General features: G+C 42.2%; 1 non-coding gene across 1 annotated transcript; it reads right to left on the bottom strand.

Moving 5' to 3' along the window:
• Positions 1 to 22,596: 22,596 nt before the first annotated feature.
• LOC114385551 lies at positions 22,597 to 22,703 on the bottom strand. Its single transcript, XR_003660920.1, has one exon. It is a non-coding gene; the product is annotated as a small nucleolar RNA R71 (small nucleolar RNA).
• Between the last annotated feature and the right edge of the window lie 521 nt (positions 22,704 to 23,224).

The following is a 23,224-nucleotide window of genomic DNA, read 5'->3' as shown; positions in this document are numbered from 1 at the left end:
TCACCCCTCCCAAGTTCAAGGTGCTGGACCTTGACAAGTACAAGGGGACTACTTGTCCCAAGAACCATCTAAAGATGTATTGTCAGAAGATGGGGGAATACGCAAAAGATGAGGAATTGCTAATACATTCCTTCCAAGAAAGTCTTACTGGGGTAGCTGTTACCTGGTACACTAACTTGGAATCTTCCCGAGTCCATTCTTGGAAGGACCTAATGGTTGCCTTTGTTAGGCAGTATCAATACAATTTTGATATGGTTCCGGATAGGATGCAACTACAGAACATTTGCAAAAAGGGGGACGGATCTTTCAAAGAACACGCCCAAAAGGTGGAGGGATCTGGCGGCCCAGGTGGTACCCCCAATGATGGAAAGGGAGATGATGATCGTGATGGTAGACACATTATCGATACTCTAATATGAAAAGATGGTGGGCTATGCACCCTCAAAGCTTTGCGGATTTGGTCTTCGCCAGTGAAAGGATCGATGTGGGTCCGAAAAGAGGCAAATTTGATCATCCTACTAGGACGACTGAGAAAACTGGGGCAAATGAAGAGGGTGAGAAAGAGGGAGAAACCCATGCTGTGACTGCCATTCCTATACGGCCAAGTTTCCCACCAAACCCAACAATGTCATTACTCAATCAATAACAAACCTCCTCCTTACCCACCACCCAGTTATCCACAAAGGCCATCCCTAAATCTACCACAAAGTCTGTCTACCGCACTTCCAATGACGAACACCACCTTTAGCACAAACCAAAAACACCAACCAAGAAGTGAATTTTGCAGCGAGAAAGCCTGTAGAATTCACCCCAATTCCAGTGTCCTATGCTGACTTGCTCCCATATCTACTTGATAATTCAATGGTAGCCATAACCCTAGCCAAGGTTCATCAACCTCCATTTCTCCGAGAATACGACTCGAACGCAACGTGTGCTTGTCACGGAAAAGCCCCGGGGCGTTCCATTGAGCATTGTAGGGCTCTGAAGCGTAAGGTGCAAGGTCTAATTGATACGGGCTGGCTGAAATTTGAGGAGAATCGCTTGTTGAATCCTAACATTGACAAGCAACACCATACATGGGGCAATTCTGGAAGCTGTTGTTATAACTCATCAGGATTTTCAAGTTTATGCCATAAACCACAGTTACAATGTTAAATGATATGGATAAAATGGACATCCTCTCACGAACACATCTTTGCTTATTCAACTTCCACCGGAATGTGAGTGTAAGCCATTGGTCTGTTTGCTCAAGCAACCTGCGCTCCTGAGTGTTGACTTCCAAGACCGTTCAACCAGAGATTACTCATCTTGCACGTTGGTGGGGGTACCGTAAAACAACGAGCAAAGTTCAAAACAAATAAGTTTCAAAATAAAAAATAAGTTTCAAAATAAAAAATAAAAAGGCATTTGATTGACTGTGTTTTCAAGTAAAAATATAGACGTTCATGTGACCTCTTTTTGTCTTTTTAGAGAGAAGTGAGTTATCAAGAATAGGATGTTGGACAAATGGCCTTAGTTACCTTAAGAAAAAGGGGTTTGAATTAAGATGCAAAGAATATTCCCCAATTGAACTATCACTCTCTCTTTTCGGATTAACAATGCACACAGGGATAACCCTTCCCTTGTGTTCAGGAATCCTCTACAACAAGAGACCCACGGTCTCTTAATCCCTTTTCAGAAATAAGAAGAAGAGAAGAAGAGGTCTCTCGTAAAAGAAGTAGATTGTAAAATGAAGATCAATCAAAAATTCCTTATTGAATAAGCAAGTGGTTGACCAAGGAATCTTTTTGAGAGGATAAGACATTTCAGTTCAGAAAAACTCTTGATCTTTCGAGAGGATAAAACTGTTTGGGCAATGAAAACTCTCTTTAAAACATTTGAATGGTCGTTCATAAAACATTTGAATAGATATGTCTCTTGGAAATTATTTTCTGAAAATCCCCTCTGGTAATCAATTACAAGACTTACGTAATCGATTACAGGTTTTAAAAATTTGAATAAAAACATTTTTAACTACTGGTAATCGATTACCAGAGAGCAAATCTCAAATTGAAATGATAGAATTCTTTGGTCAAACCTTTGTTTGTTTCAATTTGGAAACTTCTTCCTAAAGATTCTAAAGAGATCAAACTTGATCATATATCTTGATTTTCTTGGATAAAACTTAGAAGCACTTGATCCTTTAGCATCATCAAGACATCAAAACATCTTTCTTCTACATAGGAGTCATTTGACTTAATCCATCAACTGAAAGATCCTTCAATTATTTCTCGTCCTTGGAAAATTCTTTTTTGCAAGAATCAACTGCTTCTTTCATTCTTCCTCACTACGAGGTCGTGAAAACAAGACAACAATTGGTACCTCTAAGCCCTACACTGGGGCAACGAAAGGCACCATGCAAAAACTTCAAGCGAACCTAGGGGCAGATTAGAAGTTCTCACCCAATAGGTTCCCTCCTACAAGGTCATGACGAAAGGCAACGATTGATACCTCAAAGCCTTACACTGGGGCAATGAGGGGCACCGTGCATGAGCCTCAAGTGAACATAGGGGCCGATCAAAAGTTCTCACCCATCGATGTTTTTAACAAAAAAAAAGGGGGGGACAAACCCTAGGATTTCAATGGATTGATCAAACATCAAACGACTCCATTGTCGTCACTCCAAAATGGTCAAGTGACTAAATCAAACAGAACACACACTCTGAGGGAGTTCCCGGAGAGATTTGCAAAAAAGATAGGATGAGGTTGCATGAATTATCACCTCTTTCAAAAGGACAGTCAATCTGTGTTTTCCAAAAAAAATTAAATCAAAATCAAAATCACAAAATAGGGAAAGAATGTCATGAACATTGTACAACTTTCCATTACATTGCATTGTTTCAAATGAAGTCCGCATTTACTAAATTTCACGACAAAGGTTGCATGCATCTGCATCCCTAAAAATCATGTTAACTGCATAGATTTCCTACATCTAATGTCCAAATCTTGTGGATTTGGGATGACCGGCCCTTTCGATGAGTCGATCTCTTGCTTTCTCATAAGGGTGGACCTTGGGTACTAGTTACCCTCACCGTTGAGAGGACTACATGTCCTCGCCTTGAGAGGACTACGCGTCCTCACAATCAGAGGGCTGCACGCCCTCACCATCAGAGGACTACACGTCCTTGCCTTGAGAGGGCTACACGCCCTCATCTTGGGTACTAGTTACCCTCACCGTTGAGAGGACTACACGTCCTCACCATCAGAGGGCTGCACGCCCTCACCTCTAGAGGACTACATGTCCTCGCCTTGAGAGGGCTACACGCCCTCACCTTGGGTACTAGTTACCCTCACCGTTGAGAGGACTACACGTCCTCGCCTTGAGAGGACTACACGTCCTCACCATCAGAGGGTTGCACGCCCTCACCTCCAGAGGACTACATGTCCTCGCCTTGAGAGGGCTACACGTCCTCACCTTGGGTACTAGTTACCCTCACCATCAGAGGGTTGCACGCCCTCACCTCCAGAGGACTACATGTCCTCGCCTTGAGAGGGCTACACGTCCTCACCTTGGGTACTAGTTACCCTCACCGTCAGAGGGCTACACGCCCTCACCTTGAAAGGACTACACCTCCTCGCCAGCAGAGGGCTGCACGCCCTCACCTCCAGAGGACTACACCTCCTCGCCTTGAGAGGGCTGCACGCCCTCACCTTTAGAGGGCTACGTGTCCTCATTTTCAGTGTGCTCGACATCCGCACCTTAAGAGAATTTAAGGTCCTCTATCCTTAAATGCTTAACCAAGACTTGCACTCCCGGTTAAGGGACCAGTAGTTTCCTTTTAACGGTTCCTGGGCCACCCCCTGATATTGGAGGACGGCCAACTGTGCGAGCACAACCAGAGAGGGAGGCTATCACACAGCTACTATGCATACCGGGGCAAGATTTCACCCGTGCCGCTGCAAAGAGACGAGTGCGGATCATGCGCACCAACATGACCACTCTTACACAGATATAGATGACATTGCTACTTAGCAACATTCTGCCCAGCGACCGCAATGCCAATCTCCCCCTGCAAAAGTATCAGTTGGTCTGTGTCGTCCCGACATGGGTAAGTATGCATATGGTTCAACTGATTTCTGATACCATCTATTGTTTGCAGGGATCGCACCCACAAAGACACCCAGTGGACCTGAAGAAGTCCAACAGGGCCCTGGGGTTTCCAGCTCTGGTTACGGGCCTCTGTCGGCCCTACAGGGCGCCCGTTCCCCCCAGCAAGTTCATGTCGTCGTGGCATAGGTAAGTATGCACCTCCCTCAACTGATTTCTGATTTCATCTATTGTTTGCAGGGATCGCGCCTGCAAGACACCCAGTGGACCCGAAGAAGTCCAACAGGGTCGTGGAGTTGTCAAGCTCTAATTACGGGTCTCTGTCAGTTCTACGGAGTGCCTGTCGCCCCCAGCAAGGTCATCAGGTCCCCCCTACCAATCGAGCTTTCATCAAGAAGTTCTGCGTCTCCAGGCAGGCGCAGGGCGAAACACCACAGCAGCCTGGCGATGGCCGGCAGCGGGCAACAGACGCACCGCCATCACCTCTAGAGTTCACCTCTGCTCATCCACAAAAAGGTTTGAGTATTGCCTACACCACATGGCCGACCAATAGGCGACCAAGTCCAAAGCCAAAGATAAGCAAAGTACTAGGTCAGTGACCGACAAGTCATAAGGCGTCCAGCTCAAGACGTTAAAGAAGCGCTACTAGGAGGCAACCTAGTACCTTTTAAATTTCTGCCTGCTATTTGATCACTTTTTATAGTAGGACGCACCTAGTTGCTCATGATCCTGGGAATTTAAATAAAACAAGCGCAAGCTCGGAAGGTAGTCATACCTTACAAAACATATATATGTATGTTTAGGTAGTGAAAATACCTTAGATATGCATGTATGTAAACAAAAAAACACTTCACAAAATATATATATGTATGTTTAGGTAGAAAAATACCTTAGATATGCATGTATGTAAACAAAAAACACTTCACAAAATATATATATGTATGTTTAGGTAGAAAGATACCTTAGATATGCATGTATGTAAACAAAAAATACCTTACAAAACATATATATGTATGTTTAGGTAGCAAGATACCTTGGATATGCATGTATATAGAAAAATACCTCATGAAAAAAAAAGAGAAGAAAAAAAAACAAACAAGAAAAAGAAATAAACAAATAAAAAAAAGAAGAAAAAAAAGAGAGAAAAAAGAAAAATAAGTTGTCTAGCTGAAAAACCAACATGCTTTTGAAAAGAGATGACTTCCAACTTTTCTTTGAAAAAAATTCATTGATCATAACTAGTTTTTGAAAAAATGTGTCTACACCTGAAGGGTGAATGCTGTGAAATTTCCCCGGACGCCCGAAATGGACTCGGATGAATGCACAAATTGATAAAAGAACATATTTTGGAAACATTGGGTTGATTTAAAATAGAGGAAATGAATCCTGAGCCCTAGCATCACATGACCATAAAAATTTGACACTTGAGTGTCCACATAGGTGCATGCATGACCAGTTTTGCATAAAGTTTCCAAATCATCATTTTTGCATTTGTGTCATGGAAATAATGTGGGGCACCCCTTTTATCCTTGAGCCAAACCAAACCTTGACATGTATCATGCCTAGCCATTCTACAAGTCTTGAGCCAAAATCCTGACTCACCATAAACCTTGACCCAGGGTGAGAATGTCAATCCTTACCCTCGGAAGCAAAAAAGAAGAGAAGGGAAATTCCCAATCAAAGAGTGGGAGAAAGCAAAAAGAAAAGAAAGAAAATTCCCAAGCAAAGAATGGGAGAAAGTAAAAAAAGGAAGGAAATAAAGTTCTTGATCAAAGAAACTAGAAGAAATGTGCAGAAAGGTCTTTTGACCAGACAATATCTGAACAATACAGAATTGTCACCAAATGAACAAAAGAAAGAAAAGGAAACCATGACCTAAAGTGGTCTTCTCCCTTTGATTAACAACCAAAATCCTGTGCGTCGGTGACTTGTTCGCCTCGCGCAAAACAAAAATAGAAAAGGAAAAAAGCCAAAAACACACAAAAGCCGAAAAACCCACCAAAAGAACCCATTCCCAAGGGAAGCCCTATTGATCCATGATCACGCATGTAATTTTTGATTTGATAGGAAATAATTTGCAAAGTCAAGTCATGACATATCTATGGTTCGGAATTAGGATGAAACACTTACCTGTGCGAGATTGATACACTTTGAGTGATTTTCTTCTATTTTTGTCGAACCCAGTGTTTCCTCTAAATGGTCATTTAGAAACGAAATGCTAACATCCAAAATCTCAGTTAAGGTTATGAGAAAATTTCATCAGCATACTCTCCTTCCCCGGTAGACGCATTGTTTTTCACTCAAAAAGGCATATGCTGCTCTAATCAGTTGGAATATTTGTCTCTTTGCTAAAGCATGTTTGCGTTTTAGTGGAGAAAACACCGAGACTTTTTCAAGTCTCACAAGTTATCAAGAACTACGTAGGTCTGAGTTCCTCATGGGAGGATACGTAGGAGCAAAAGCCTCGCTTTTGTCGACCGCACTGCTTTCTGTTACCATGACCCAAAAGCTGGTAGCCTGCGGAGACACCTTACGGTTATCCGCACCTCGAGTGTGATTGATAAGCGGAGGCCAATATGGTCATCTGCACCCTTTCCGAAGATGTGGGCATCTTCTGGTGGAGACTTTTTCAAGTCTAACAAGTTATCTAGAACTACGTAGGTCTGAGTTCCTCATTGGAGGATACGTAGGAGCAAGAGCCTTGCTTTTGTCGGCCGCCCCATAATCTTTGTCATACTGACCCTGAGGTCATGTGACATGCACCCTTGTATCATCCAGAGGCGGCGGGCCCGATGATACGCGGAGATACCTTACGGTTATCCGCACCCTTTTGTCATCCAGAGGCGGCGGGCCCGATGACAAGCAGAGACCAAGTTTGGTCATTCTGCACCCTTGTATCATCCAGAGGCGGCGGGCCCGATGATACGCGGAGATACCTTACGGTTATCCGCACCCTTTTGTCATCCAGAGGCGGCGGGCCCGATGACAAGCAGAGACCAAGTTTGGTCATTCTGCACCCTTGTATCATCCAGAGGCGGCGGGCCCGATGATACGCGGAAATACCTTACGGTTATCCGCACCCTTTTGTCATCCAGAGGCGGCGGGCCCGATGACAAGCAGAGACCAAGTTTGGTCATTCTGCACCCTTGTATCATCCAGAGGCGGCGGGCCCGATGATACGCGGAGATACCTTACGGTTATCCGCACCCTTTTGTCATCCAGAGGCGGCGGGCCCGATGACAAGCAGAGACCAAGTTTGGTCATTCTGCACCCTTGTATCATCCAGAGGCGGCGGGCCCGATGATACGCGGAGATACCTTACGGTTATCCGCACCCTTTTGTCATCCAGAGGCGGCGGGCCCGATGACAAGCAGAGACCAAGTTTGGTCATTCTGCACCCTTGTATCATCCAGAGGCGGCGGGCCCGATGATACGCGGAGATACCTTACGGTTATCCGCACCCTTTTGTCATCCAGAGGCGGCGGGCCCGATGACAAGCAGAGACCAAGTTTGGTCATTCTGCACCCTTGTATCATCCAGAGGCGGCGGGCCCGATGATACGCGGAGATACCTTACGGTTATCCGCACCCTTTTGTCATCCAGAGGCGGCGGGCCCGATGACAAGCAGAGACCAAGTTTGGTCATTCTGCACCCTTGTATCATCCAGAGGCGGCGGGCCCGATGACAAGTAGAGACCAAGTTTGGTCATTCTGCACCCTTGTATCATCCAGAGGCGGCGGGCCCGATGATACGCGGAGATACCTTACGGTTATCCGCACCCTTTTGTCATCCAGAGGCGGCGGGCCCGATGACAAGCAGAGACCAAATTTGGTCATTCTGCACCCTTGTGTCATCCAGAGGCGGCAGGCCCGATGATACGCGGAGATACCTTACGGTTATCCGCACCCTTGTGTCATCCAGAGGCGGCGGGCCCGATGATACGCGGAAATACCCGAGTGGTTATCCGTATAAACATTCTTTTGCTATCTGTAAGACAGAACGCTTGATAGCATGCAGAGACTGACATAGTCTTCTGCACCTTTTGTTCCTCCGGGAACAACAAGTCATTTACATGCGGAAATTTCATGGTCACCCGCGACTCTCGTCAACCGAGAGGAGCGAAATTAGTGTCATACACTAATTTTCGTCCGGGGACCTTTGCTTGATGACATGCGACCTTTCTTTGGTCCTTGCGAGGTGCTTGGCACCCATCATTAGGCAATTTGTGAAAATCCGGGAACGACAAGTCATGGTCACCCGCGACTCTCATCAACTGAGAGGAGCGAAGTTAGTGTCATACACTAATTTTCGTCCGGGGACCTTTGCTTGATGGCATGCGACCTTTCTTTGGTCCTTGCGAGGTGCTTGGCACCCATCATTAGGCAATTTGTGAAATTCTGGGAACAACAAGTCATTTGCATGTGGAGATTTTATGGTCACCCGCGACTCTCGTCAAATCGAGAGGAACGAAATTAGTGTCTTATCTTTACTTTCCTTTTATCTCCAATAAAAGACAAGTAAAGAGGGGCAACTGTCATACCCTAATTTCGTCCGGGGACCTTTGCTTGATGACATGCGACCTTTCTTTGGTCCTTGTGAGGTGCTTGGCATCCATCATTAGGCAATTTGTGAAATTCCAGGACATGCCAGAAAACCAAAAAATATTGATGCACAATCTGTAAGTTTCCGTGACACACCGGAAATCAAATGGAAGCATCGTTGCATAATTAAGTGAGATTCCGTAACATTCCGTAAGTCAAAAAGGGGATGATTATGTAATCCGCAAGGTTCCGTAACATTACGGAAAGAAAACAAGTATCGTTACGAGATTCGTAAGTTTCCGTAACTTTACGAAAAAAGAATCACCAAAAAAGGTAAGTGGGTGAACTTATCAAGATAGGGGTGTAAATAGCAATTCAAATCTAGGCCCTTCCAGAACATTTTGGAAGTTGGGTTGCTTAAGGAGGAAGCAACTGGGCGGCAAGCTCCTCCACGTTTTTGAAAAATGGTTTTCGGGGCTTCCGCGGCTTCCGTAATACTTCCGTAAAATTTCCGAAAACCTTGGGTAAGCATATTCCACTTAACATTGGTGAAAGGGAAGAGAAAAAAGATGAAAAGGGGGTGAACTTAGTAATTCGGGTGCGCTTAGAAATCTTCTTCATTAAGTCTTTGGGCGGCAATCACCTCCTTTTTTTTCTATAAATAGGGGAGGGGGGAGCTGTTTCAAAATGTTCAAGACCCCTTTGGCTATGCATTTCGGCTATTTTGGGCAAAAAAACACGTTTTCGTGAAGAAAAATCAAGTCGAAGTACTTCCGTAACGCTTCCGTAAGCGATTCTGTGGAAATTCTTCATCGCTCTTCGTCGTTCTTCACCGTTCTTCATCCGTTCTTCGTTCGTTCTTCGTTCTTCAACGGGTAAGTTTTCGAATCCGAGACTTTCAATTCATTTCTTGTTTTGTGTACTTTCACTTTAATTTCGTTTACTTTCAGTTTTCTTTTCTTTCGTTTTTAACGTGCTTTAACCATTTATTTAAGCCGTTTTCTCGTCTAATAAATGATAAAATGAATTTCAACCGATCATTTGTGTTGTAATCTCGTTTAATCACTGTTAAAACGAAATCTAACCGATCGTTCACGCTATAACCTCGGTTAAACCAAAAAAAGTAAAATAATAATAAAATAATCAAAATATCTTGAAAAATAATAATAAAATAATCAAAATATCTTTGAATAAAATAATAAAAAAAATCAATCGGACGTTTTTCTTTGGAAGTTTCCTTGAATGAATTGATTAATAACCAAAGTGAAACTAAGACTAAAATCAACTCACAAATCAAGTTTTTTTTTCCGAAAAATCACTAAAAACCGTTTTAAGGTCCAACGCCTTAAACGGTCCTCTTTGCTTTTATCGGTTAACATGGACCGTTCAAAAGCATAAAATCAACATGTGACTTTACCGCTTTTGCAAGAACTACGTAGGTCTGATTTCCTCATCGCAATTGAGGATACGTAGGAGCAAAAGCCCCGCTTTTGTCGACCACCCCAAGAGATCGTTAATGGTCCAAATGCCTTAACGTTTCTCTCCTTTCAAAAACAAGAGATCGTTAATGGTCCAATGCCTTAACGTTTCTCTCCTTTCAAAATCAAAAGACCGTTTAATGGTCCAACACCTTAAATGACCTTTTGTTCAAATAAAAAACATATTTTGCAAAAAAGACAAAAAACAAACTTAAACCAAACACTTTGTTCCGAAAGAACTACGTAGGTCTGATTTTCTCATCCCAAATTGAGGAATACGTAGGAGCAAAGGGAAACACCCTTGTCGACCACAAAAAAGAAAAAATATAAAAAGGGTATAAAGGATATAAGGACATAAAAGGGAACGTAAAAATCAAAGTCATGTTTGCACATTCGATTAAAGGCTGCCGTCCCTTGTGACGGACGTGTGGGGTGCTAATACCTTCCCCGCGCGTAAATACAACTCCCGAACCTTTCACTTAAAAGTTCGTAGATCGCGTCTTTTCCGGTTTTTCCGACGTTTTCCTCAAATAAACGTTGGTGGCGACTCCGCGCGTATTCCTTTCGTGGAACACGCATCCCGCGAGTCACGCGTCGCCCTCCTGCCGAAGGGTAGGTTGCGACAGAACCAACTATGAATACTGGAAAGCAAGGATGGTGGCCTTCCTCAAATCACTGGATAGCAGAACCTGGAAAGCTGTCATCAAAGGCTGGGAACATCCCAAGATGCTGGACACAGAAGGAAAGCCCACTGATGAATTGAAGCCAGAAGAAGACTGGACAAAAGAAGAAGACGAATTGGCACTTGGAAACTCCAAAGCCCTGAATGCCCTATTCAATGGAGTTGACAAGAATATCTTCAGATTGATCAACACATGCACAGTTGCCAAGGATGCATGGGAGATTCTGAAAACCACTCATGAAGGAACCTCCAAAGTGAAGATGTCCAGATTGCAACTATTGGCTACAAAATTCGAAAATCTGAAGATGAAGGAGGAAGAATGCATTCATGACTTCCACATGAACATTCTTGAAATTGCCAATGCTTGCACTGCCTTGGGAGAAAGGATGACAGATGAAAAGCTGGTGAGAAAGATCCTCAGATCTTTGCCTAAGAGATTTGACATGAAAGTCACTGCAATAGAGGAGGCCCAAGACATTTGCAACATGAGAGTAGATGAACTCATTGGTTCCCTTCAAACCTTTGAGCTAGGACTCTCGGATAGGACTGAAAAGAAGAGCAAAAACCTGGCGTTTGTGTCCAATGATGAAGGAGAAGAAGATGAGTATGACCTGGATACTGATGAAGGTCTGACTAACGCAGTTGTGCTCCTTGGAAAACAGTTCAACAAAGTGCTGAAAAGAATGGACAGGAGGCAGAAACCACATGTCCGGAACATCCCTTTCGACATCAGGAAAGGTAGTGAATACCAGAAGAAGTCAGATGAAAAGCCCAGTCACAGCAAAGGAATTCAATGCCATGGGTGTGAAGGCTATGGACACATCAAAGCTGAATGTCCCACCCATCTCAAGAAGCAGAGGAAAGGACTTTCTGTATGTTGGTCTGATGATACAGAGAGTGAACAAGAAAGTGATTCTGACAGAGATGTGAATGCACTCACTGGGAGATTTGAATCTGATGAAGATTCAAGTGATATTGATATTGAAATCACTTTTGATGAGCTTGCTATATCCTATAGAGAACTATGCATCAAAAGTGAGAAGATTCTTCAGCAAGAAGCTCAACTGAAGAAGATCATTGCAAATCTGGAGGCTGAGAAGGAGGCACATGAAGAGGAGATCTCTGAGCTTAAAGGAGAAATTGGTTTTCTGAACTCTAAACTGGAAAACATGACAAAATCAATAAAGATGCTGAATAAAGGCTCATATATGCTTGATGAGGTGCTACAGCTTGGGAAGAATGTTGGAAACCAGAGAGGACTTGGATTTAATCATAAATCTGCTGGCAGAACAACCATGACAGAATTTGTTCCTGCCAAAAACAGCACTGGAGCCACGATGTCACAACATCGGTCTCGACATCATGGAACGCAGCAGAAAAAGAGCAAAAGAAAGAAGTGGAGGTGTCACTACTGTGGCAAGTATGGTCACATAAAGCCCTTTTGCTATCATCTACATGGCCATCCACATCATGGAACTCAAAGTAGCAGCAGCGGAAGGAAGATGATGTGGGTTCCAAAACACAAGATTGTTAGTCTTGTTGTTCATACTTCACTTAGAGCATCAGCTAAGGAAGATTGGTACCTAGATAGCGGCTGTTCCAGACACATGACAGGAGTTAAAGAATTCCTGGTGAACATTGAACCTTGCTCCACTAGCTATGTGACATTTGGAGATGGCTCTAAAGGAAAGATCACTGGAATGGGAAAGCTAGTCCATGATGGACTTCCTAGTCTGAACAAAGTACTGCTGGTGAAGGGACTGACTGCAAACTTGATCAGCATCAGTCAGTTGTGTGATGAAGGATTCAATGTAAACTTCACAAAGTCAGAATGCTTGGTGACAAATGAGAAGAGTGAAGTTCTAATGAAGGGCAGCAGATCAAAGGACAACTGTTACCTATGGACACCTCAAGAAACCAGTTACTCCTCCACATGTCTATCCTCCAAAGAAGATGAAGTCAAAATATGGCATCAAAGATTTGAACATCTGCACTTAAGAGGCATGAAGAAAATCATTGACAAAGGTGCTGTTAGAGGCATTCCCAATCTGAAAATAGAAGAAGGCAGAATCTGTGGTGAATGTCAGATTGGAAAACAAGTCAAGATGTCCCACCAGAAGCTTCAACATCAGACCACTTCCAGGGTGCTGGAACTACTTCACATGGACTTGATGGGGCCTATGCAAGTTGAAAGCCTTGGAGGAAAGAGGTATGCCTATGTTGTTGTGGATGATTTCTCCAGATTTACCTGGGTCAACTTTATCAGAGAGAAATCAGACACCTTTGAAGTATTCAAAGAGTTGAGTCTAAGACTTCAAAGAGAAAAAGACTGTGTCATCAAGAGAATTAGGAGTGACCATGGCAGAGAGTTTGAAAACAGCAAGTTTACTGAATTCTGCACATCTGAAGGCATCACTCATGAGTTCTCTGCAGCCATCACACCACAACAAAATGGCATAGTTGAAAGGAAAAACAGGACTTTGCAAGAAGCTGCTAGGGTCATGCTTCATGCCAAAGAACTTCCCTATAATCTCTAGGCTGAAGCCATGAACACAACATGCTATATCCACAACAGAGTCACACTTAGAAGAGGGACTCCAACCACACTGTATGAAATCTGGAAAGGGAGGAAGCCAACTGTCAAGCACTTCCACATCTTTGGAAGTCCATGTTACATTTTGGCAGATAGAGAGCAAAGGAGAAAGATGGATCCCAAGAGTGATGCAGGAATATTCTTGGGATACTCTACAAACAGCAGAGCATATAGAGTATTCAATTCCAGAACCAGAACTGTGATGGAATCCATCAATGTGGTTGTTGATGATCTAACTCCAGCAAGAAAGAAGGATGTCGAAGACGATGTCAGAACATCGGGAGACAATGTAGCAGATACAGCTAAAAGTGCAGAAAATGCAGAAAATGTAGAAAACTCTGATTCTGCTACAGATGAACCAAACATCAATCAACCTGACAAGAGTCCCTCCATTAGAATCCAGAAGATGCACCCCAAGGAGTTGATTATAGGAGATCCAAACAGAGGAGTCACTACAAGATCAAGGGAGATTGAGATTGTCTCCAATTCATGCTTTGTCTCCAAAACTGAGCCAAAGAATGTGAAAGAGGCACTGACTGATGAGTTCTGGATCAATGCTATGCAAGAAGAATTGGAGCAATTCAAAAGGAATGAAGTTTGGGAGCTAGTTCCTAGACCCGAGGGAACTAATGTGATTGGCACCAAGTGGATCTTCAAGAACAAAACCAATGAAGAAGGTGTTATAACCAGAAACAAGGCCAGACTTGTTGCTCAAGGCTACACTCAGATTGAAGGTGTAGACTTTGATGAAACTTTCGCCCCTGTTGCTAGACTTGAGTCCATCAGATTGTTACTTGGTGTAGCTTGCATCCTCAAATTCAAGCTGTACCAGATGGATGTGAAGAGCGCGTTTCTGAATGGATACCTGAATGAAGAAGTCTATGTGGAGCAGCCAAAGGGATTTGTAGATCCAACTCATCCAGATCATGTATACAGGCTCAAGAAGGCTCTCTATGGATTGAAGCAAGCTCCAAGAGCTTGGTATGAAAGGCTAACAGAGTTCCTTACTCAGCAAGGGTATAGGAAGGGAGGAATTGACAAGACTCTCTTTGTCAAACAAGATGCTGAAAACTTGATGATAGCACAGATATATGTTGATGACATTGTGTTTGGAGGGATGTCGAATGAGATGCTTCGACATTTTGTCCAACAGATGCAATCTGAATTTGAGATGAGTCTTGTTGGAGAGCTGACTTATTTTCTGGGACTCCAAGTGAAGCAGATGGAAGACTCCATATTCCTCTCACAAAGCAAGTATGCAAAGAACATTGTCAAGAAGTTTGGGATGGAAAATGCCAGCCATAAAAGAACACCTGCACCTACTCACTTGAAGCTGTCAAAGGATGAAGCTGGCACCAGTGTTGATCAAAGTCTGTACAGAAGCATGATTGGGAGCTTACTATATTTAACAGCAAGCAGACCTGACATCACCTTTGCAGTAGGTGTTTGTGCAAGATATCAAGCCAATCCCAAGATAAGTCACTTGAATCAAGTAAAGAGAATTCTGAAATATGTAAATGGCACCAGTGACTATGGGATTATGTACTGTCATTGTTCAGATTCAATGCTGGTTGGATATTGTGATGCTGATTGGGCTGGAAGTGCAGATGACAGAAAAAGCACTTCTGGTGGATGTTTCTATTTGGGAAACAATCTTATTTCATGGTTCAGCTAGAAGCAGAACTGTGTGTCCCTATCTACTGCAGAAGCAGAGTATATTGCAGCAGGAAGCAGCTGTTCACAACTAGTTTGGATGAAGCAGATGCTGAAGGAGTACAATGTCGAACAAGATGTCATGACATTGTACTGTGACAACATGAGTGCTATTAATATTTCTAAAAATCCTGTTCAACACAGCAGAACCAAGCACATTGACATTAGACATCACTATATTAGAGATCTTGTTGATGATGAAGTTATCACACTGGAGCATGTTGCCACTGAGGAACAAGTAGCAGATATTTTCACAAAGGCATTGGATGCAAATCAGTTTGAAAAACTGAGGGGCAAGCTGGGCATTTGTCTGCTAGAGGAGTTATAGCAGTTACTTCTATCTGAACGTGCTCAAACTTCTCACTCAACATTAATAGCACGTTCACTACTGGGCCAAAACAAATTCAACCTCCGTTTCACACGTTCTCCTACATTCCTCATTCAAACTTACATTTTCGTGGCAATCTCGTTTTCATCAGCATTCCCCAACACTTCTCAGATATTCACGAAACCACTCCCAAAGCTCTGCTTCTCCATGGCTACCTCACCAAAAGAAACCTCATCCCCTGTTTCACCCTCTGTACCATCATCTCCATCATCCTCCAAAACTCCATCAAACCAGGAACAACCTGCACTCAATATCCAATCCATACAAATGACTCCTGGTCCAGGCCCTGTTCCTGAGAAACTGGTCCCTAAAAGACAACAGGGAGTGAAGATTTCTGAAAACCCTAGCTTTGCAACAAGCCCTAGGGAAGAAGACACTGAGATGGATAAGAAGATCCGCAGTTTTGTGAATAGCATTTTGAAAAATGCTTCTGTCCCTGATGCTGATAAAGATGTCCCAACATCTTCCACCCCAAATGCTGAAGTCCTCTCTTCATCCAGTGAAGAGAAATCAACAGAGGAAGAGGATCAAGCCACAGAGGAGACCCCTGCACCAAGGGCACCAAAACCTGCTCCAGGTGACTTCATTGACCTAGAAGAAGTAGAATCTGATGAGGAACCCATTGCCAAAAAGTTGGCACCTGGCATTGCAGAAAGATTACAAAGCAGAAAGGGAAAAACCCCCATTACTAGGTCTGGACGAATCAAAACTACTGCACAGAAGAAGAGCACACCAATCACTCCTACCACATCCAGATGGAGCAAAGTTGCAATCCCTTCCAAGAAGAGGAAAGAAATTTCCTCATCTGATTCTGATGATGATGTCGAACTAGATGTTCCCGACATCAAGAGAGCCAAGAAATCAGGGAAAAAGGTGCCTGGAAATGTCCCTGATGCCCCATTGGACAACATTTCATTCCACTCCATTGGCAATGTTGAAAGGTGGAAATTTGTATATCAACGCAGACTTGCTTTAGAAAGAGAACTGGGAAGAGATGCCTTGGATTGCAAGGAGATCATGGACCTCATCAAGGCTGCTGGACTGCTGAAAACTGTCACCAAGTTGGGAGATTGTTATGAAAGTCTAGTCAGGGAATTCATTGTCAACATTCCCTCTGACATAACAAACAGAAAGAGTGATGAGTATCAGAAAGTGTTTGTCAGAGGAAAATGTATTAGATTCTCCCCTGCTGTAATCAACAAGTACCTGGGCAGACCAACTGAAGGAGTGGTGGATATTGCTGTTTCTGAGCATCAAATTGCCAAGGAAATCACTGCCAAGCAAGTCCAGCATTGGCCAAAGAAAGGGAAGCTTTCTGCAGGGAAGCTAAGTGTGAAGTATGCAATCCTGCATAGGATTGGCACTGCCAACTGGGTACCCACCAATCATACTTCCACTGTTGCCACAGGTTTGGGTAAATTTCTGTATGCTGTTGGAACCAAGTTCAAATTTAATTTTGGAAACTATATTTTTGATCAAACTATTAAGCATTCAGAATCTTTTGCTGTCAAATTACCCATTGCCTTCCCAACTGTATTGTGTGGCATTATGTTGAGTCAACATCCCAATATTTTAAACAACATTGACTCTGTGAAGAAGAGAGAATCTCCTCTATCCCTGCATTACAAACTGTTTGAGGGGACACATGTCCCAGACATTGTCTCGACATCAGGGAAAGCTGCTGCTTCAGGTGCTGTGTCCAAGGATGATTTGATTGCTGAACTCAAGGACACATGCAAGGTGCTGGAGGCAACCATCAAAGCCAACACAGAGAAGAAAATGGAGCTGGAACGCCTGATCAAAAGACTCTCAGACAATGGCGTTGATGATGGAGAAGCAGCTGAGGAAGAAGAAGATGCAGCAGAGGATACAGAATCAGATGATGATGATTCTGATGCCACCCCATGACCATCAGACCTTTATTTTTTTTGCTTTTTACTCTTACTAGCTATTGGGGCATGTCCCTTTGAACAATTGATTGTTATTGGTCTGTAATATTTGCACATTAATTTCATGCATTCTACTTTTGCCAAATTCTGTCTAAAAAGGGGGAGTAGTAGGATATTATGCATGATTTATGATTTTGAGGGGGAGTAGTATTTATACTGCTGCTGCTGATGATGATTGATGTAAGCTACTGAAACTAGTAGCTGATAGAAGATGCTGCAGTGAACTGCTGCCTAGCAGAATATTCACTTCACAGCAGTAAGAGCATGGAGACAGGGGGAGCAGAAAGCTGATGTCACGTGAGATGTCTTGACATCCTGGAAAAGACTTGTAGATTTGCAACTTGCAGAATTTTGCTGTCACCACTACAGATACTGCTGTGCTTGATTACTCTGATAATGAAAGTTGCTGATCCCACTTGCATGACTGCTCGTACCTGCTCAGGAAGTGTCTAAGTATGTTTTAGACAAAATTTGCCAAAGGGGGAGATTGTTAGTGCTTAGCTTCACTTAGTTTTAAAAGATTGGCTAAAATTTTGTTAAAACATAAGCACTTAGACAATGAAGGAAAGCTGGAGTTGCTGCACATGATGTCTAACATTATGTCAAGGAATCAGATTGGGCTGCACAATGCACAAGGCAAGATAAAATGTCAAATGAAGAATTGAAGCTGCAGGATCCACGATGTCGGATACAATGTCCAGGACATCCTGCCCGAAAATACTGGACACATAAATCTGTTATATCTTTAACAGATTAATGTGCAGTCAGCAACAGATTAGGAGCTCTATCTTTAGGAACGAATTAAAAGATAATTAAAGATTGAATTACAAACTTGAATAGTTTCGTTCAGGGATTAGAGATTGAAGATAAAAACTAAAAGATAAAACTTTATCTTTTAGATCTTTAAGTGCAGATTTTTCAGGAGAATGATAGAGCTTATCCAGCGCAAGTTGTTGCAGCCCAGATACGTACACTGCTATATAAACATGAAGGCTGCACGGGTTTTTAATCAAGTCAGAGATTGAAGAGTTATTTTGTGAGTTTTGTGACTTGAGTGTTTTGTGAGCCACCTTGATGTTACCCTAACATCAAGTGTTGGACCTGAGTGTGTAGAGTTGATCTCTATTGTTCAGAGAGCAATCTCTGGTGTGTCTTTGATTTGTTTGTAAACACGGGTGAGTGATTGAGAGGGAGTGAGAGGGGTTCTCATATCTAAGAGTGGCTCTTAGGTAGAAGTTGCATGGGTAGTGGTTAGGTGAGAAGGTTGTATACAGTGGCTGTTAGATCTTCGAACTAATACTATTTTAGTGGATTTCCTCCCTGGCTTGGTAGCCCCCAGATGTAGGTGACGTTGCACCAAACTGGGTTAACAATTCTCTTGTGTTATTTACTTGTTTAATCTGTTCATACTGTCATATACAATCTGCATGTTCTGAAGCGCGATGTCGTGACATCCTGTACGACATCTGTCCTCAGTATCAGAATTTCAATGTTTAAGGGTCATACAATGCTCAATGGAATGCCCCGGAACTCCTCCATGATAAGCACATGTTGCATTCGCGTTGTATCCTCGGGAAAATGGAGGTTGAGGAATCTTTGCTGGGATTATGGCTACCATTGCATTATTGAGTAGATATAGGAGTAAGTTAGCATACGACACAGGAATTGGGGTGAATTCTACAGGCTTCTTTTCTGGAAAATTCCTTCCCTGGTTGGTGTTTTGGTTCATATTAAGGGTGATGTTTGGCCTCAGATGTGCAGCAGGCAGGTTTTGTGGCTGATTTAGGGGTGGCCTTTATGGATGATTGTGTGTTCTTGGCTGGTAGGGTGGTGGATAATGAGAAGGACAAATATTGGCTGAGTATTGATTGTTGAGCTAGTGGGAAATTTGACCATGTAGGAACGACAATCACAACATGAGTTTCTCCCTCCTTATTATTCTCTCCATTTGCCCCAAGCTTCCTATTCATCAAAGCAGCATAATCAAATTTGCCTCTTCTCAGACCCACTTTGATCCTCTCGCCAACAAACACTAAATCTGCAAAGCTTGAAGGCATGTAACCCACCATCTTCTCATAGTAGAACACCGGTAACGTGTCCACTATCGTTGTTATCATCTCCCTTTCCATCATTGGGGGCGCTACTTGAGCTGCCAAATCCCTTCACCTTTGGGCGTATTCTTTGAAAAATTCATGCTCCCTCTTACACATGTTCTGTAGTTGCATTCTATCTAGAGCCATATCAGAATTTTACTAATATTGCCTAATGAAGGCAACCATTAGGTCCTTCCAAGAATGGACCCGGGAAGGTTCCAGATTAGTATACCAAGTGACGATTTCCCCAGTAAGACTTTCCTGGAAGAAATGCATCAATAATTTTTCATTTTTCGCGTATGCCCCCATTTTCCTGTAGTACATCTTCAGGTGATTCTTGGAACAAGTAGTCCCCTTGTACTCAACGAAATCCGGCACCATGAAAAATGGAGGAATGACCACGTCAGGGTACTAGGCACAACTCTGCCACGTCAAAAATGGCATAATTTCTGCCTCCTTCAATGACCTTCAACCTTTCTTCTATATGATCAAATTTTTCCCTTTCCACCATGACAGGAGGCAGTTTTCTCACCGCAAAATGCAAGGGTTGTGGTTGTGGGCGATACTGGCCCCCTGATGTGCCATTATTTTCTCTTATTTCTTAACCTTTTTTGCACCATTTTAATTACTGATTAGTCTTAATTGTCAAATTAATTATGCAGTTTTATCATTTGCGCCTATTGGACTAATATGATGTTTTTAATCTAATTTCAGGAATTAATGAAGCATTGGGCTTGAATCCAGAATTGGGCTTCGACTTGAAGAGGGCAGACTATTTTATTCTACAAAATTTTATCTTATCTAGATATTATTTAGATTTGATCTCATCTAGATATTATTTCATCTAGATCTTATCTTATCTAGATTTGATTTGATTTTATTTATGGGCTTGGATTTAAAATAAATTTGTAAGCTTTGGGGCTGGAAAAAAACTATATAACAGCACCAAGGCTCTAGTTTGAGGCTCTCTCCTGTTTTCGTTTTTAGTTTTAGGCTTCTCTTCTTTTAGACACTTTTTCATTTTGCAATTCCAGTTTTTACTTTTCGTATAAAATTTCGTTCTTCAATCCATAATTTCGTTCTCTATTGATTAATGGAAGGCTAAGTCCCCAGCGTTGTTTTCTCTTGAGGATCAAGCACAGTTCTCTTTGAGATTCTATTATTATTGTTAAATTTTGTTCAGTTTTTCCTTTTCACTAATTACTCTGAATTTTTTGCTATTAATTCATGCATGCTTAGTGTTTGATTAATTGTCTCTGCGCTTAATTTACGTTCATGCTTAATGATCGTTTATGAGTAATTGGTGTATGTGTTGCTTAATCACATAATGAATGCCTTATGTTAAATTTCGCTTAGTAATTTAATTTAGGGTTGGATTAAGTGGTTGAACTGATAAAGGATAAATTCTCGCAACCTAGGATAAGAGACTTGCTTGTGAATCAATGGGAAGCAACGTATTTTAATTCTAATATTTTCTAATTCAATTTTACTCGCTGTTTAATTTACAAAAGCAAACAATCCCCCTCCCCCCATTCGTTACTATTTTCCTACTATCTATTATGAACATTTGGTGTATCATTGCTCGTTGGGAGACGACCTAGGATCACTTCCTAGTTACTGCATTTTAATGTTTATTTGATTCGGGTACAGCCTCGATCAAATTTGGCGCTGTTGCCGGGGAGCAGTGTCCAAAGGTTTATAATAGCTAGTAATTTGTGTTTTATGTTTAGTTGTTTTATGCTTTTGTGTGTTGTGTTAGTGTTGTGTTCGTGTTGCATTAAGTGTTGTTTAGTGTCTTGCTATTTTGTTTAGTGTGGTGTTTCGTTTTAGTTTTTCTGTTCAGTGCTTCCCCTGTTTCAGTTTTGTGTTTTGTTGTGAATAGTGATTTGTGACGGATTTAGCGACCACTTTTGTTGAATTGGAAAACAGGGTAGTAGTGGAAATCCATTAGCGACAGATTTTAGAGACCACCCTTGCTGAATTAATTGGGATTTTTTGTTTTGGTAGCTATAGTTGTTATTTTTGGCTGAATTTTTTTGTGGTTACTTCTTTCGATCCATATTTTGTGGGAAAAATAGCTGGAGCCCTTAATTTGGTTAGATTTGAAAGTTCCAAAAAAATAGCAAATTTGATTTTTGTTAAAATTTCAAACTGCCATAACTTTTTCTCCAGTTATCAGAATCGCTATTATTATATATGTATTTGGGGTAGAAAAAAATTTCCCGTGCCATGGTAGCTGGCCAACGGCCGGCTGAGGTCTCCTTCTTCCAAAAATTGCGATTCTGTCAAAAGTTTTTTATTTTCCAAGTATTATTCTCTTATTTTTCTTAACTTATCATTTTTAGCTTCTATAGTTAGACTTTGAATTTTTGTTTGAAATTTTTTTTTCTATCTTCTCATCATTTTATAAGGTTGCTCACAAAATTTCAAGTCATTTGGATATCATTTAATGGTAGCTGTAGTTCAAACTTACACTGTTACTTGCATAAGAAGGCAACTAGTTGTGCATGCTGAATATAGTGTATGACTAGAGGCAATCCATTTGACTTACAACCCTTTGATCCTAAGATAGATAGGACATTTCATAGATTAGTTAGACATCTTTTAGTACCTTTTGAGCATTCTGAGCATCCTATTATTGGTGATTTTGAGCATTATTGTTTTGAACATTCTAATTTTGAACATTCTGAGAACATGGCACAACCTCCACCTCGTGAGAGGACTCTAAGGGAAATGGTTGCACCTGATTTCACCTATGAAAGCTTGTGCATCCAATACCCTGATGAGGATGTCCCATATGTTCTTAAAACTGGACTGATCCATTTGCTTCCAAAGTTTCATGGCCTTGCAGGAGAAGACCCGCACAAACAGCTGAAAGAATTCCATATTGTCTGCTCCACCATGAAACCCCCAGATGTCCAGGAGGATCACATATTTCTAAAGGCTTTTCCTCATTCTTTAGAGGGAGTGGCAAAGGACTAGCTATATTACCTTGCTCCAAGGTCCATCACGAGCTGGGATGACCTCAAGAGAGTATTCTTAGAAAAAATTTTCCCTGCTTCCAGGACCACGACCATCAGAAAGGATATTTTAGGCATTAGACAACTCAGTGGAGAGAGCTTATATGAATACTGGGAGAGATTCAAGAAACTATGTGCCAGTTGTCCTTACCACCAGATTTCTGATCAGCTTCTCCTCCAATATTTTTATGAAGGACTCAGTAACATGGAGAGAAGTATGATAGATGCTACCAGTGGTGGAGCCCTTGGAGACATGACCCCTGCTGAAGCCAGAAATTTAATTGAGAAGATGGCTTCAAACTCCCAACAATTTAGTGCCAGAAGTGATGCTATTGTCATTAGAGGAGTGCATAAAGTAGCCACGAATTCATCTTCATCAGCTGAGATTAAGAAGCTTGAAGGTAAACTAGATGCCTTGGTTAACCTGGTAACCCAATTGGCCATGAATAAAAAATCTGCACCTATCGCCAGACTCTGGTTTATGCTCCTCTGCCGACTACCACATGGACCTTTGCCCTTCTGTGCAACAATCTGAAGCAATTGAACAGCCTGAAGCTTATGCTGCAAACATCTACATCAGACCTCCTCAACCTCAGCAGCAAAATCAGCCACAACAGAACAATTATGACCTCTCCAGTAACAGGTACAATCCCGAGTGAAGGAATCATCCCAACCTTAGA

This window comes from Glycine soja, chromosome 14, assembly GCF_004193775.1.
Source record: "Glycine soja cultivar W05 chromosome 14, ASM419377v2, whole genome shotgun sequence".
In the NCBI taxonomy this organism is placed as follows: Eukaryota; Viridiplantae; Streptophyta; class Magnoliopsida; order Fabales; family Fabaceae; genus Glycine; species Glycine soja.
Note: the sequence above shows the minus strand (reverse complement) of the source record. Positions and strands in the feature narration are given on the sequence as shown.